Genomic DNA, 17,304 nt, shown 5'->3' on the forward strand with positions numbered 1-17,304 from the left:
CATTACTTAATGAGATGCTGCTCACAACTGAAAAGCAAACAAACAAATCCAGACCAAAAAGAAGTGGTGTAAGCTTACCTGCAGCCCTTTATTTAGTCAGAGTAGGTGTTACTGAAGGCTGAACACTACTGTAGTAAAATCTTGGTGTAAATCACCATAATCCCACAATAAATTCAACAGTGCCCCTTTGAGTTCAGTGAAAACAGTAAATTGGATTGAAATAAAACATTAAAACATTAAGAGACTAAAAATATTAATAGAATCACAGAAGGGTTTGGGTTGAAGGGACTTTAAAGATAATCTCATTTTAAACTTCTGCCATGGGCACCTCCCACTTACTCAAAGTCACTCAAAGTCCCCTTATGATCAGGGATTGTCTTCCTGATACCTAAAAATCTCTCACTTTTAAACATTTCTACATATTTTCTTTTTATTTCTTGCAAGCTATCAAATCCTGTAAACAAAATAATTGTGAAAAGCCAAATACAAGATCTGAAATGTCTTTCTACTTTTTTTAATACAGGTCAGTCTTTTAGAACAGAGTAGAGTTTATGAAAAAAATCCTCTTTTCCTCTGCTCCTTTTCTTAGTCCTTGTCGTTGTTTTCCTTTTCTTTGAGACAGTTTTCCACATCAATTTTTATCAAAAGAATTGTTAAGTTTTACTGTTTACATCTCAAAATGCCTTTCAATAAAATGAACCCGCAGGTGCAGCGCTTTAAAGGGAGTAACTTTTCCAGCTGGGACAAAATGATACCATTTTATTGACAATAAAGAACAAAACCAAAAAGAATGGTGAAGAGAAATAAAAACACACCTAGAGCCATACATTAAATCAGATAATTGTGGTACTAAAGATGGGACAGTAAAAGACAGCAAAAACAGTATTTAAGGGAAGGAGAAATCCACCTACTTTGATATTTGGACTGATATTTGAAGAATTATTCCAGATATTTTGAAAATGGAGAATTTGATTGGACTTTTCTCTTGGAAGACTTCTCTTAAAAAACATGTAATGTATTTCTATCTATGTTCTTAGTGTCTACTAACAATATGAAAAATGGAAGAACTGATTCACTAATTCACAAAAAAATATTACTCAGAGTCCAACAGAAGGCAATAAGTAGTTCAATATTAATTGCATTTGTGAAAATGAAAATGCTTCAAAACCAGTCAAATTGATACACAGCCCTGACACTCCTAAACACTTAATGCCAGCAATTAAATGATGACCACCACACCAATCCATTTTCAAACCTACAACTCTTATTTTGAATTTCAGGGTGGCCTCTCCTCCACCCAAGTATAAAGCCCAACTGAAAGTTAAATTTTAAATGAGACATCCATGTGGCACAATAAATTAAAATGATGATAAAGTGGTTAAGAATTGTTTTGATCTGTTTGCTTAGAATGGTCAGTTGAAGAAACAACACAAGTCAATGCCTGCCAATAAAACATTTTGAATATAAAGTGCAATGAATGCTTTCAGTCTTGATGTATATATTTCCCCAACACTGTACTGCATAATGGCTTTATACTTTCATTCCTTTGTTTTCCACAATAAATCTTTGAAAATGCCTAAAGAACAGAAGTTCAAGGTCTAGCTGCTCTCACAATCAACTTTATCTTTCAAAACAGTTGAAACAAATTAGATTAAATTGATTATCTTGAATTTTATTGTGATTGGGGAGCATGCTGTTTCCAACCTTTTGGATTAATTGCATCCCTTTGAGGCCTCCTAGGCCCTGCTGTGGTACAAGGAACCCATAAGTTCTAACTAAGTTTATTTTTATAACGTGAAATACGCCAAGCTGGAGGAAAAAAAAATACAACTGGAAGGGTGAGAGCAAAAGAAAAGTATAAATAACCAAAAAGTTTCTGTTCCTTTGACTGTGAAGCATGTTACTGTCTGGCCTCATACCATTCAGCAACCACAGAGAGAAACTTCGATTTCTGTTCTGTTCTTTAAGAGAAGGATTAGCCAGAATTTGGAGTTGCTAATTTTATTTAAGCCTAGATTCTCTCCTCCTGGTTAAAACAGCAAGATCACGTGGATTCATGTGTCTTGACAGAGCTTTCAAGTAAATGAAACTAATTTGGATGCGCTTACTTGATTAATAAAATCCTCAAGCTTCAGAATGTTTCATTTTGATGGACAGGAAAGAAAACACACAAAGCTGTGCGAGGCAAGAAATGTGAGCATGTTATTGAGCTGGCAAGAAGCTTTGCATCACCAGACTTCTGATAATCATGCTCAGGATGTCACCTTGTGTTTGCCTGTATGTGGTGTATCTTGCCCCTCCCTAATTCAGTGGCATGTAATATAATAAAACACTTTCCAAAGAGTTGCCATCAGTTAATTTTTCAATGATCTACTTTTAGTTACACAGTAAAATCTCAGGATTTTTATAAACCTGTGCTCAACAAGAAAATTTATTAAAAATTCCAGATGAAAGAGAAGGCCAGACTAAAATCCCGTATCAGGATATGGTACATGACAGCTCCCATATACTGATAGTGAATAAAAACATAACTTATCTTAATGATAATATTTTTTAATTGGTTTTGAAGTACTACTATGACTCTCTAAAATGAAACTTAAAAATTGAAAACTGAGTGAAGTTATATGCTAACAGTTGCATATTTCAAATCTTCCATCAGTTTAGCATGCACATTCATATATTACTGACGTTCATTTATAATTCATGAAACATTTCTCCACATTATCAGATTCAAAAGCATGTTTCTGCTTTTGTTTTGCAAATGTTACAATGAGAAACTGCAAAGGGGAAATCACCGAACCAAATTTGCTACAATAACCAAATCCTACCTGCAAAATCTGCCTGACTGAGCAGATTAATTGTTCTTTTGCTGCTCCCTAGGCAAGATAAACCACACAGAAGCAGACCAGGACTCCAGAAACTCTCATCACTTGTCAGTTTGATGCAGGGATCAAAGCTTCACAACTACACACAGATTTAAGAGAAACAGAAGGGGCTACCTGAAGTTACAGCAGCTTCTACAGCAATGCCCACAGGAGCACCAGAATGATTTGGGTGCCTACACCTTCCCACTTTAATGATGGAAATGGCTCAGTCTGCAGTGCTGAGGTGCTCTGGGAACACCTTCCCCTTCTCAGTGTGCACTCACAGTCTGGCAGCAGTACTAGAATCACCACGGGGTTTCAATTTGCACTAACAACCTGACTCAAAACCTGTTTTGGCACATGACAAACCTGAAACACGTCTGCCCTCACTAAGTCACTTCCAAGGGTTTCACTGCTATGGTGAGTATCAACCATCATTTGCATTAATAGAGATGGGAAGGGGCAGGTGAAGATAAGGTATCTTCACATCATCCTTGGGAAAGTTTAAAACCAGAAAATCTGATGTTTTGCCTTTTCAAGGAATCCTAGTGATTTTAGCTGTAGGAGTTACTAAGGTTGCTCTTTGTCTTGTTTGTTAGTAAAAGACAAGAATGAGAATAAACAAAGTAAGAATATTTACAGAAGTGTGCTCATTAGAATAAAGTCATTATTTCTTGCAAATGTTCATCCTTCTGTGTAATAATTATAGCTCAAACCCCAGGGTCAACCTGAATAAACACATTACAACAAACACAACACTTTAAGGATCAGCACCAAATCTCTCCCAGTGAGCACCTCCAAGCCGAGTATGGTCTCAAATGAGAAAATCCACAGTTACAGAAAGAAGGAAATGTAAAATAAAAGCAAATTGTGCACTAGAAGTATAGAGAAAGATGTTTTCTCGGGAAGTGTCTGTGTGGCCTCTTATTACTCTAAGAGACACCTGCAGGCAAACCTCGTCAATAGAGTCACACACTGCTGTTATTTCTGTTTTGAATTTTACACAGCAAATTACTCATGTAAGATGCAAACTGTTTTCTCAGTAATGTGATTTTAATCTGTCTTTTGAGGCTTTTTTTCCTTGATTAATGGTAAATTACTGTGACTATTCAATGTCTTTCAGTAGTCTACTTCTACATATTAACAACAAGATAATGATGGGTAATTCATTTTAATAAAATTAAAAGCTTTCACATGTGCTACTTTCAGCCCAAAGATGATTTGCATTTATTCCAATAAGACTGCAGCACATGGACAGGTGCCAGTATTTTTCTTATTGCCACTCTACTCCTGGAGTTTTGCATGGATTCTACTTTTTAATTCTGAAGTCCTTTTATTCAACATCCACACCAGAACAACTTCTCGAGCTTTTGAAACGAAGCCCAACATCATCAAAATCAACACAAGCAATTTCTGTTCCAGCGAGGCAGGCTGCACCTGGCATTCAGCAAATACCCTGGGAAGGCCTGGGAGGGGGTGCAGTGCCTTTTTAATTGCTCCAACCTGTCCTGCTGCCTCACACCTGAGCTGGCACCAGCAAAAGTGACAATTCAGCCTCCTGCAAGACCTTCTGTAGTAGGATGTGCTCTGCAAGAAAAGCCACACTCTGTGTTTCCGCCTATCTGAAGCTTTTGTTCACAGTCACTGCTCCGTGTGAGGACCAAACCTCACCATTAATTTTTGCACAGCACTCCCCCATCGATCCCAGGAGGGTCAATAAAGCAGGGGCTGCCTGCTGAGCCAGTGCTGTGCCAGCAGAGCGGGGGGAAGCATCCGCCCCCTTGGGAGGCAGCAGCAATTTCAGGGGACCACAGAGCCACCCCTACTTCCCACAGAGCTTTAATTGCCTTGCCAAGAGTCTCCACCACCCTCAGTTTCTCTCCGCAGAAGAAATATGCTGCAGAAATCAGACATATAAATCATGAGCTGAATAAAAGCTGCTTTGAGGACAGACTTGGCAGAAAATTATCCTTTAAGGCCCCCAGCTATTTTTTATTTTTATTAAGACTCACATATTCCTATCCTGGATTACCTAATCAAAATTGCACACACACACCTGCATATCCCATAATCGGTGTCCCCTTCTTGTTTGGGTTTGCTGTGGAGCACAAGAGCTGATCTGTTGACCCACTGTGGCTCAAGAGCAGACCTGGATTTTTCCAGTTTAACCAAAGCACTGGCTATGGCTACAGGATGTCTGTCCTGAAATTTTCCAGTTCAGCCAGAAAATATATTCATGAGGGAAGTAAACATATCCAGGAAATACAGACACACAGCAGTTCCATTCTCCCCAGTTCTGCCAAACTAGAAAGCAGAAAAAAAAATAAAATAAAAATTCTAACATACTTCTGTGGTGCAATGTCAAATCGTGCTACAAAATTTTCAGAAAGAAAATCAGATAATAAAAACCAAAATCAAGAATCAGAAAGAGCTTAAGAGTATGAGATAAAATAGATTCAATTCCAAGCAGTGGAAAAACTTTACGTCTATGAAATAATTCTTTGCCACAAAACATAATTGAGACAGGCTGATCAGTAATATTTAGTATATGTTTGGACATCTATATGAATCCCTGAAATATTTCAAAGTTGTCATCACTAAGAGCTGGAAATTAGAACAATATAAAAACCAGCCACAATCAGAAATAACTTTACTAATTTGTAATGGTAGTAGTGAAATAGCTGACACTTCACTACAATGTTCCTGAACTATCAATTAGAAAAGTACTAATTTCAGCAATAAACAGTTGTCAAGAGATGACACTTTCTTACAAGACTCCTATGGGCTGAATTCTGTGTCATTTACTGGCTTTTCCATACATTTTCTGTTTAATGTGTATTTTAGCTGTCTCTAGGTGCAGCAATTATTTTTAATTCTCACAGAATCATTAAGGTTGGAGAAAACCTTTAAGATGATTGAGTGCAGCCAGTAACCCTGCACTGGCAAGGCCACCACTGAACCATGTCCCCAGGTGCCACACAGGGACAGGGAGTCTGACACCTCCCCAGGCAGCTGTGCCAGGGCTTGACAACCAGTTCAGTGAAGAAATTTTCACTGATATCTAGTCTAAACCTCCCCTGGTACAACCTAAGGCTGTTTCTTCTTTTCCTGTTGCTTGTTACTGAGGAGAAGGGGCAGACCCCACCTGGCTGGACTCTTCTGTCAGAGGGATTTTGAGAGTGACAAGGCTCCCCTGAGCATCCTTTTCTCCTGGCTGAACCCCCACAGTTCCTTCAGCTGCTCCTGGTCCTCCAGACCCTTCCCCTGCTCCTTTCCCTTCCCTGGACACACTCCAGCCTTTCAAAAGTTTTCTCATCACGAGGGCCCAAGGGATTCAAGGTGTGGCCTCAGCAGTGCCTAGCACAGGAGGCATCACTGTCCTGTCCCGTTCCTGCTGAACACAACATTCCCGACACAATCCGTGCTCCAGTCCCACAGCATGATGAGTCAATCGTGCACATTCACGCCATGACCACCTCTGGTTAGGAATCTTTTCTGGTGCAAAACCAAGTTTGACCTTCCCAATCAATCCTAATTGATGCTATTGATTCATTTGCAAAGAGAAGACACAAGGGAAGCCTAAACCTTGCTAAATAGACCATTTGTGAGAGAATATCCTAAGGAAATAAAAGGTGAAAACCCATTGCTTGGGAGCATTAAAACACAATGTGACAAAATCCATTTTAAGGATATCACCTGGAACATCATTGCCCTGGAGGGGAGATTAACTCCTCTGTCTTCTCTTCAGTGAGCCTGAGCTTATTTGCTCTGTATTGAGCTCTGCATCATCTGCTATTCAAAGCAACTTGGAGGCAAATCACTTATCACTAATTGCTATCTGTTCACCATGCTACGAGAATGTACACATCAGTTTTTAGGGCACTTCTCCTGTATTTCATTTGTAATTTAAATTAACTCTCAAGTCAATATGAAACATCCCTCTTTAGCTCAGAGAAATGCTCTTAATTATTTTTGTAGTTATAGGAGCTATAAAAAGCAATGTCATTATAAAGACAAATACATTTTATGCAAGTCACAGAAAATACTGTTACAGGCAAGTCCCCTTTTCAATATCTATTTTGTTTTCTTTGTAAGAAAAAAAAAAAACCCTTCTATTAAAAACACAGTTCTGTCCATTCATAAATCACAAGCTAGCTAGAAAGTTTTCTAAGTGAATTAACCAGACCTTGCAAAACTCCAGATTTAGGCAGTGGAAAAAATTATTTTTTTCAAGTGAAGAAAGGCCATGATTTCATGCTAAAGCAGAATTTAACTGCACAAGTTTGACTAATACCCAAGCTGTTTATGAATCAAGAGAAGACTCACCCTCACAAAGCACTTCTGAGTCACTCATCGAGTAACTGTCAAAAAAAAAAAAAAGCTCCACTGATACTTCTGAATATTTATTCCATGTCACACTGATGGGCTGCAGGAAAATCATTATTAGTTGAGTTAATCTACTGTGGTTTTAAGAACCAAAGGAAAAGAGAGATACATTCTACGCCATATTCTCAAAAAACAGTTGTTTCCACTAATGCACCAGTAGTCTTAAGGAGCCAGGCTGCAATTAGATCATTCATTACATCGGAAGAAATAAAATCAAGTGAGAGAAAACAACAGAAAGAGATTGTGTGAACGCCATAGATAGGCAAAAAAAGAAAAAAAGAAAAAAAAAAGAAGCGAGGAAACCCATACCACCATGACCATGGACTAAAAATAATAGAAAATTAGAACCTTCACTTTTAAAAATAGAAAAGCTACAAAGAGTAAATAGTCTGAACCATGTGGAAAGAAAAGACTAAGGCAGAGCTCTGGGAGACAGGAACTGTTGTTGCAGTGATCAACCTGGATCTGTACAAGTCCCTCACACTGACCCATGCTTTCATTGAAGAGGGTTTATCCATGAGGCTGAAAAGCTTCAGAGGAACAATTTTATATATACTTATTTCTTGGCAAGAAGAGACTCAGAATCCTAAAGTTCCTAACTTCTCAACAAACTGGAGAGTGGAAAAATGAGCTGACATTTATTGGGATTTGCTTTCCCATTTTTGTTGCCTCATTGTGACATTATCTCCCTCCTTCAGTTACAATTTAAATGTAAATCTATTTGGTGTGTTTTATGATAGTAACGCTGCAATTTAGTATTGTAATACAGAGAGTCCATTTAAAGCTCTAAGTGCTCCCAAAAGGTATCTGTCATACTGCCACGTTTTATTATTGTCAAACATCATTGAGAGCAGGGAGAGGGCCAATTCTCACTCATTATGCTGCTTTACACCCAGTTCTTTCCCCTGGTTCTGCAGGAAACTGCAGATCCGTGCACTTTTGGATATGCTCTTGATCGTATTGATGCTCATAAAAAAAGAAGAAAAAGAAAAGAAGCAATTTTACTTTTAGGGTCATTAATACTGAAATGTAAAGAATTTGCTTCAAACTACTTCCTATTAAGATACTCAAGTTATTTAAAAAGATCTCTTTAAGCATCCCTTTTGTCTCACAAAAATCTCCCTGAAAAAGCACCCAACTTCATCATTCTCCATAAAGCTGGTGCACAGAGGCAGTGCAGCCTGCCTTAAAAGGGTCAGGTAAGTCCCCATCAGCCAAGAGCTATCATCACATGCAGCCTTTTATTAGTGATTCTAAAATCCCCTCAGCCATCAGGGTCAGCAGATAATGCTCAGAGTATCCATTTCAATGACAGGACATACAGCGTGATTTTAACATCTCCTTTGACTAAGGTCCAAAGCTGCTTTGGGGAAGGATGACTTCCCTGCTCCACACAGCATCACTGTGATAGCTGGCTAATCAAAAATAACTGTAGTAATTGCATGATCATCAACACCACTGTGACAGAATTTGTAAGATGAAGCTTTCTGATTTACCACCAAGTAAAGTATTAATGTGCAAATAGCAGAGCATTTATCCCACTTGGTACAAACACACAATCTTGGGAATAAAAGACTCGGGGAGGAAATTTACAGTTAACAGAAAGCAGTTTGAAATTTCTCCCTATGACTGAAAATTCAACTGTTATTTCCTTTAGTCCACATTAAGCAATTGTGGGGAAAAAATGTTTCTGTAGTCGATACACGAAGCAGGTTCTCAAGAAAAGCTTTTGAGAAGATACCTCACAAACTGGTAGATAGTAGGAAATGCTGGGATGTTTATGCATCTCCTTTAAAAATACATAAATTTAGAACAGGAGAACAACTCAGAAGTATATGTTCTTACGAGTTCCTTATATAGTATTTTAGTCCTATATACAAGTTATAAACCCATTGAGTCAAGTTTATTTCCTAATATAAAATGCCTATGGTCACATGATGCTCTAAATTGCATCATACGGTGTGGGATGACCAAAACCTGCAGCACCACTACTGCAAATCAGATCAGTTTTCATGTTCTTTACCATCCAGAAGATGGCAGATCAACAGATATTTTTCTCCCATATAAATCTTGTCAATAAGATTATTATTAAAATTATTTGGTATCCTTTCAACCCAAAGCTTTGTGATTTCAACAGACACTCATTAAAACATAAACAAGTTTTGCAGCCCCAAAGTCCATGTTTCATAGGCTGGGCTGAGTTTCCAGCTCACTTTTTTTTTTTTTTTTTTAAGTTGGATTTAGGTGTTTTGGTGCTCATGTAACTCAAAGCAATATCTTCTCATTTGTATGTGTCTGACCTCATTGAATTACTTTTTTTTTTTCCAAACCCTCAGAGGTAAGATACAAATGTCAATACAAATTAAACTCTAGCCAGTGTAAATCTCTTTAGTCTTTTATTTCTTTTTAAAAGAAAACAAGGTGCAAAAAAAGAAAGAAACAAAGAGACAAGAAGAATTCAATCTCCCATGACTTTGAAAATAACCATTTAACTAAAAATAAGTATTATCCTGAGTATAAAAAGCCACATTACCTTACACTAACTGCTTAATGTGAAAATTATCATTAATGGTCAATGCACAGAAGTGAAATTTCCCTATCCTATGAAAATTCTAGTTATGTCTTATAAACAACTAGCCCAGCTTCTCATTCAATGTCCTTAAATTCAGTGAGTCTGCAGAAGAGATTTGTAAAATGGAAATTTTACAATAAACATAGATTCAGATTCTTTAATTTTACTGACAATTACTTTCAAACAGACATAGATTTTTCTCTGCAGCTAAGAGAGAAACCTATGGCATTTTCTGAAGTGCCTGTGCAGAACTTCAGCCTTCTCACTGTTTGCTGAAATCAGAACAATTAGGTATAAAGAGAAGTAGACTTCCTAATTTTGAGCAACAAAAATCCTATCCTTATATTTTTAACCACACTCTCTGTCTCCAAGTCATAAATATGTGGGATGTATTTAATGCACATTGGGACAGGGAGATTTTGATATCACTTTTTCCAATTTTTGTTCAGCTTCCAAAAAACCTTTGCAGAACAACCAGACCATGACAGTGGGAAATCTGGGACCAACATTATTCTCTTCTTCCATCTTCCCTCTTCCTCTCAGATCTGCTCTGCTGCCTCCCACCACCGTCTTGTGCCCACAGCACAAACCAGACACATCCAGGCTCCTGTATTTATTTCTCAAGCTTTTTTAACAGCTCCTTGCTCCTTTTCCCTTTTTTCCCAAAGATTTAATCACACTTCAGCAGACATTCAGCAAGCATCAGCTGCTGCACTCCAAGTGAAGGATGTATTTGTATTATAGGGTTTTTATCTTTATAAAGTTTTACAAAAGCTACATGCAAGATTGCTGTCTGCCTTTTCCACCAGGGCTGATAAATAAACAGGGACAAAGCAACAGCTTTTTGCTGTAGAGTTTACAGCTGGAATTCCCCAGTGAATGAAAATTAAATGGCTGTGCTGGCAAAGGACGAGACCTTCACTTCTGATTCCCCTCAGTTTCAACTTTGAGCTGAAACCTCTTCAAACTCAGCCAGGCAGAGCACTCCCAGCTCCAAGGTTCAGAAATCCCCACTGCTGAAAGCTCCTAATCCTCCTGCTTCTCCTCTCCTCCCAGCCACCTCTCCACATGGTGTTATTTTCATAAGTAGTTGAATTTAACAATAGCAACTGCTGCACATCCAGAACCCCACTCAGTTAAATGTCAGGGCTGTTCTTAGTTCCAGATGAAATCGTATTTTCAATTTTTTTTTTTCTTGGCATTGGAGGAAGCAGAAAGAAAAGAAAGGGATGAAAATATACTCTTAGCAGATTTTTCAAAAATACATGAATTGCATTCATTGCTCAGAAAACATGAAATAAATTACATTCTACAGCAAACTGTTAGTAGGAGCTTGAAACAAATTCTGCTAATTGTACTTTTCAGAAAATACCCTGCGGTTAAGATAACTAATCAGCTGGGAATATTGTAATCTGGCAAAGAAAGCTGTCAATTGGGGGAGGAATTTTTAGCATTGCTTATGAGCCAGAATTAGGACAGCTACAAATGGTTCATAGTATTTGGAAATATTTGAGGAAAGTTTAAGTAGGTTAAACAAAAAAAAAAAAAAAAAAAAGGCAAAAAACAAAACAAAAAAAAAAAAAAAAAAAAAAAAAAACAAAACCCAAAAAAAAACAAAACAAAAACAAAACAAACAAACTAACTAACAACAACAACAACAATAAAAAAAAAAAAACACAACAACAAAAAAGAAATAAAGCTATGACCAGCAAAATAAGAGGGCTGGGGGAAATAATATGTATATAATATGTAATTTTAACACTACATACATATATGTCAGCACTGCAAACACACACTGTACATATATTTAATGCTAAAATCCAGGTTTCTAATATTCCACTATTCTCATTTTCACTGGAGAAAACCACATTACTCCTTGGTGTGTCAGTGTAAAATAAAGTAATAGAGCAAAGAAAATGAGTGTTTCTAAAACTTTGATGTACGCTTAGAGATTTCTAGAAATTCTCAGGAAACTAAAGAAAAAAAATGATTGATTGACAGTTAAAAAACCAGCTTAAGCAACTGATGAGACATTACATTCAAATATTTTCAAAAAATCCCTTCTGCTGTTTTCTTGTCTCTGGTCCCAGCTCCTACTCCTGTCCCACGTTCCATTAAAAGAAGGATGGTTCATAAAGGTCATAGGGATTTTCTGCTGTGTTATAGAGCAGTAAAAACCTGAAAATAATGCTAATCCTGATAATGAAAACAAATATAAACAAACACCAACAAACAAACAAAACAAAACAAACAAAACAAACAAACAAACAAACAAAAAACCCCAAAAAAAACAAAAAAAAACAAAACAAAAAAAACAAAAAAAAAAAAAAAAACAAAAAAACAAAAAAAAAAAACAAAACAAAACAAAACAAAACAAAAAAAACCTCACATATCCATTAAGGAATCTTCCCTGTCTGACTATCCACATCACTAAAAGGGTTTGAAACAATTCTCACACAGAGATGACACAGAATGAGACCCAACTAATGGACATTTGAGAGCAAAATGAAAAGTACAGAATAATGTTATCAAAGCTTCAGTCACCTCTGTTTTCAAGAGAAAGTATGATCACCAAAAAAAACCCTGTGTGTTCTAATTTATCATTTTTATATCCTCCACGGTTATGTATTATTAGTATCTGTCATCACAGATAAAAAATAAAAAGTGTTCTTGGACTACACTTGGTCCATGCTCTGAAATAAAATACAATACATGTTACAGCCTGAAGAATTCCAATGGATGGAGGTTGTACAGAAATATGGATTCTCTTGCTTGACTAGTTAATATAATTTTGGAGTAAAACTCCACAGCAAACAAATAAAATACTTTTTTTGTTTTTTCAGATAACTGCTGTGTACAGGGCTTGTACTTGCTCTATCTATATCAAACTACAGACATAGCCTATCCCTACCAAATATGAGTCTTGAACCTTAAAACAGTAAAATTAGTAAAGATGATGTTATATGACAGTGTCACTTCACTTTACTTCCTATGGAAAAAAAAAAAAAAAGAGAGAACTTTAGATATCCATGCATATTTAAGGAGTTCCTCAGACTTTTAGCTCTTCACTGGGGTAGATGAAGTATTTGTACTCCAGGCTAATAAACTCATCAGGAGAATAACCACTAATGATTAAAAATCAGAAAACAAAATTTGCAACATTGAATGGCTCTCAGACTGAAGTGATCCGGCACATTTAGGAAATATCACATCCCAATTAACGAGAATATTTAAGGCATTTATGGAAATGTATAGTTCTGTTTCTCTTAAAAAAGTTAATATAGAGTTTTCATATGATTAGCAACTGGAGTATTTCCCTGTGTATATGTTGTATGATACCTTTATTAAAAAAAATACTATAGGTTCTATACTAAAATTGAAATATAATTGAAGGAAATCTAGAGCTTCTAAATTAAAAGTAATAAAATAATGGCTAACAGAGAAAGAAAACTAATGGGTTGCATTAAGTAAATGATGTGTATTGGTACAGGCATAAAGCAAAGGAAGAAATTTACTTAAATTGACTTTACTCCAATCTAAAAGCAATAATGCAGATCTATAAGAAAAAAATAAAAGATACTCAGACAGAAGCTAGGACAGCGCCAAGCAGCACTGATGTAACAGGGAAATGCTGATTAGAGAAAAAGTATCAAGGTCATTTTCTAATTGAAGACTAATTGATCCCAGTCTACTGGAATCAATGAGCCTTCCCCAATGACTTCTGTGGCAGCCCCATGCCAAAGGAATCCCCTCTGGCCTCTGCCCGGGGCCAGCAGCAGGGAGGGATGCCAGGGTACAAACCCAGCCACACTCACTTCTCCATCAGGGGTCACACCACGTGGAACTTCCACTTACTAGAGATCACAGAATTGTAAACTTCCAGTAAAATCCAAAAATGATATGGCATTCATGTTGGAGATTTTAATAAAGAATCTACAGAATATCCAAAGGAAAAAAATCTGTCTGTGCTACCATAAACAAAAAGAAAAGGAGGTGGCACATTAAATGAGGCGTGATGCACGAGTTACCATGGGCCATTACAGCAGTGTCTTTTAAATGCAATGGTTTTGTTCTGGATCTCCCATACTTTGGCATAGTCAAAGACTAAGATTGGGACTGCCTATAAACAAAACAAAACAAAGCAAAAAAAATTAGCCTCTTCTAGTCCTACTACCAGAACACCTTTCCCCTGTGTAATTACTGTTTAAGCCATCTCCTGCCTCTCCGGTTATTCACTGCTTTGACTGTGACTCAAATGGTATTTGAGTGACTCGAGCTGATTTGACTGTGACTCAAGCTCAGCTTTTTCTAACACACTGAAGTCCCATTGTGGGGATGAGTTTGTTGCTTTTGTTGCCTCTCTCAGTGAGTCCCCTTTGATCTCTTACTCCACTCCTGGTGACAATTTGTGCTGCAGCTGGAGGTGCATTGAGCCATCACCACAGGGCTGTCAGTCACTGCACTTCCCAAGAACACCTCCAGCTTCCAGACTCTGAAGGGAAATATACTGAGCATAGAATTTAGGAACTGCCCACTGACAATAAAGTTGACACTGCACTGGACAAGAAATGCAATTGACATTGCATACAGTGACACTGGAAGCACTTTGGTCATTAAAGGAGGGTCTATGTCCATTAATGCTACATCCATCGATGGGGATTATCTTTACTGTAACTGTGTTTTATCTTTTTCTGATTTTCTGTCATTGTAAAAAAGTTTCAATAAAGGCTGTTTCAGATCCAAACTCAGAACAGGTAAAAGTGCAATGTCAAAAGAAAAATCAAACAAAGAATTAAACCCCAGCACTGCACAAGTCAGCCCAAGCTGAACCATTCTCACCCATACAGTCTGAAGCCTTGTATTTCTCTATTTCTTATCTTTTTTTTTCTGTCTCTGTTGAACAATTACAATTACTTCTACTCCCATCTTCCAGTACCCTTAACGTTGATACTGAGATAATTAAATCATCTCCAAAGTATATTCAGGTTTTACTACAAATTCAACATGAACACAAGAATGTATACTCTGAGTCTTTTTGACAGAAATATGTCTGTTCCATCAGAATTAGCAGGTTTGGAACTCAATATGTACAAGATACAAACTTCCACACTCATGTTCCAGGTCAGCTCTATAGAGCAGAGCCCTTGGCATCTCAGGATTGCATGGAAAAAGTCCCAGTACCCCATGTTCTGAGGGAACAGAACTGGCTGAAAAAACAGTAAGAAATTTATGAAGGTGCTGGAAAACAACAAGAACAAAATAACCAAACTCAAGGACAATTAAATAGAGAGATTTTGAGCAAACTCTTAAAATTAATGTGCTCCTAAGTAATTTCAAAATATCTGTTAAATATCTGTTCTAGGCTGCTAAGAAGCAATCAAAAGAGGAGCTGTGACAAACCAGGGATGTAGCGTTTGTACAGAGACCACTGTTCACGCTGAAAGACAGAAATCATTTCTGCAGGGATCAGGGCATACAAATGTATGAGCTCTGAGTCCAAAACCACAGCCAGATGTTGCAGACTTGTCATTAGAATCACATGAAGAGGCCCTGTTTGCAAAACAGTTTCATCCCAGAATCTCTTGACTGATGCTTGAACAGCAGCCCAGTTTGCCAACTGGCACCAGGTTAGGGAGGCTCCTGAGCAAATTGTCATTTGTGTCATTTGCTGGTTTTTATGGATGCAGCACACTCCATTCCCCCTTCCCCACCCTCAAAGCAAAGGGACAAACATAACCCTTTTCTGAAAACAACAGAATCACTTTGGATTTCACCCCCTTTCACCCTTTCCACTGGCTCCCAGGCTGCCCTCCCCAGCAAACCCCAAGTTCTGAACGCTTCCCAGCATGAGGAGAGCTGTTCCTACCGTGCACTGTACCAACCCTCTGTGTGTGAAAGCAGCCTCAGCCTTCCTCCTGCTCTTCCACAGCTTCCCCTGGGAGCTTTGCCTTTCAGGATCTAAACTTTTAAAGCAGCATTAAAGCTCTCTCAGGCCTCTGTGGACAGCAGCTAAGAGTGATCAGGGAGTGGAACCTGCTATGTTTTATCTCCACCCTGTTCTCCTTCAGAGGACGAGCTTTTACGATTTCATACACCAGATGGACTCTGGAAACTCCTTTCTGCAGGAGGTCGTAACTTATTCTACACAACAGTGTCTGTGTTCATGTCCCAGAGGTGAAGGGAAATTATTGTGTGCCCTTTCTGGTTCAGTGAGAACTTTAAAACTGCTTGTGCTTTGTTCTCCACAACCTTCAAGCAGCAGTATTAGATAAATAGGACCAGTTTGTTTTGGAAAAGTCACTATCTTGAATAAAAATTAAATTTTACTGATTTAGAACAAACTATAAGGATTAGTCCCAGTCAGGATTCTCTTTTTTTGAATCACTGTCCTTTTTTTATTACTAAATGACAGCTGTAAGTGATATCAGTATGGCAAAGCCACCAAGAGTATAGTTATCCCACAGATAAAATATTCAAACTATGACTTTAAAAATGAAAGACATTAGTTGCATTGGAATAATAACTTTTCTCTGAATCTAATTTAATTCCCACTGAAACAGATTTCCTGAACTGAAAAATATGTAGAACACTATTCCACTTGAAAAATTTTTGAAAGCAGTTCTGCAAAAGGAATTCCTCCATAAACCACATTCCTGCTTCATTAACCCTCATATAGTTACAAAAAATTATAATGTAATTATTAACCTTAACAAAGATTAAAGCGTGTCTGCAGAGACCCTATGGTATTAACAAATGTACTACAACTCTGAATATTTTTTTCATTTAGTAGGTTCAACTCCTTTTCGGAGATTTAATATCTGTGACACAGACACCACATTGCAGGAAACAAATACACCAAAGGCATGTATGAAAGGAAAAGCCAGAGGATGAAAATATTACACTTTGTGGTTTAAAAGTTAACTTTTCTTGTTTCTACATTACATTGAGAAAAGCTGTTTTTTACTGAACCACCGATCCTCCTTTTTCTCTGATCACCCCACAGGCAAAGTGGGTCACTCAGAGCCATTGAAGGGACATGATTTGGGCTTGCAGTCTCAGAGGGTGAAGGCACAGCACCACAGGGCACTGGTGCTGTCAGAAATTGCCCAGCAGTGACGCTCTCTGGGTCTGCACAAGCACAGCAGCCTCACCTGCACAAAGCCAGGCTTGGCTGGCCAAGATACTCTGCAGAAACCAAATTCCAAACCTTCCTTTGACACACTCCCATCCCCTTGCCCTGGTAGGGCACGATGAAGGAGAAGGCAGGATCAAGAGATTCCTGACTTAAAGCTAAAAGATTCTAAGTCTATCATAACCTAAAAGAGGAGCAGTAAAAAGTGAACTGCAATGTTGAAAGAGGTGAAAAGCCATTTATGATTAACAAACTTTTTATTTTTCATCTTTCCATAACTTTAATTAAAACACAAAAAGCAGATATGAATTGCAGCCCTTTACTTTGCGGCATTAAGATGAAAGCATGCT

This window comes from Sturnus vulgaris, chromosome 7, assembly GCF_052056855.1.
Source record: "Sturnus vulgaris isolate bStuVul1 chromosome 7, bStuVul1.hap1, whole genome shotgun sequence".
Lineage (NCBI taxonomy): Eukaryota > Metazoa > Chordata > Aves > Passeriformes > Sturnidae > Sturnus > Sturnus vulgaris.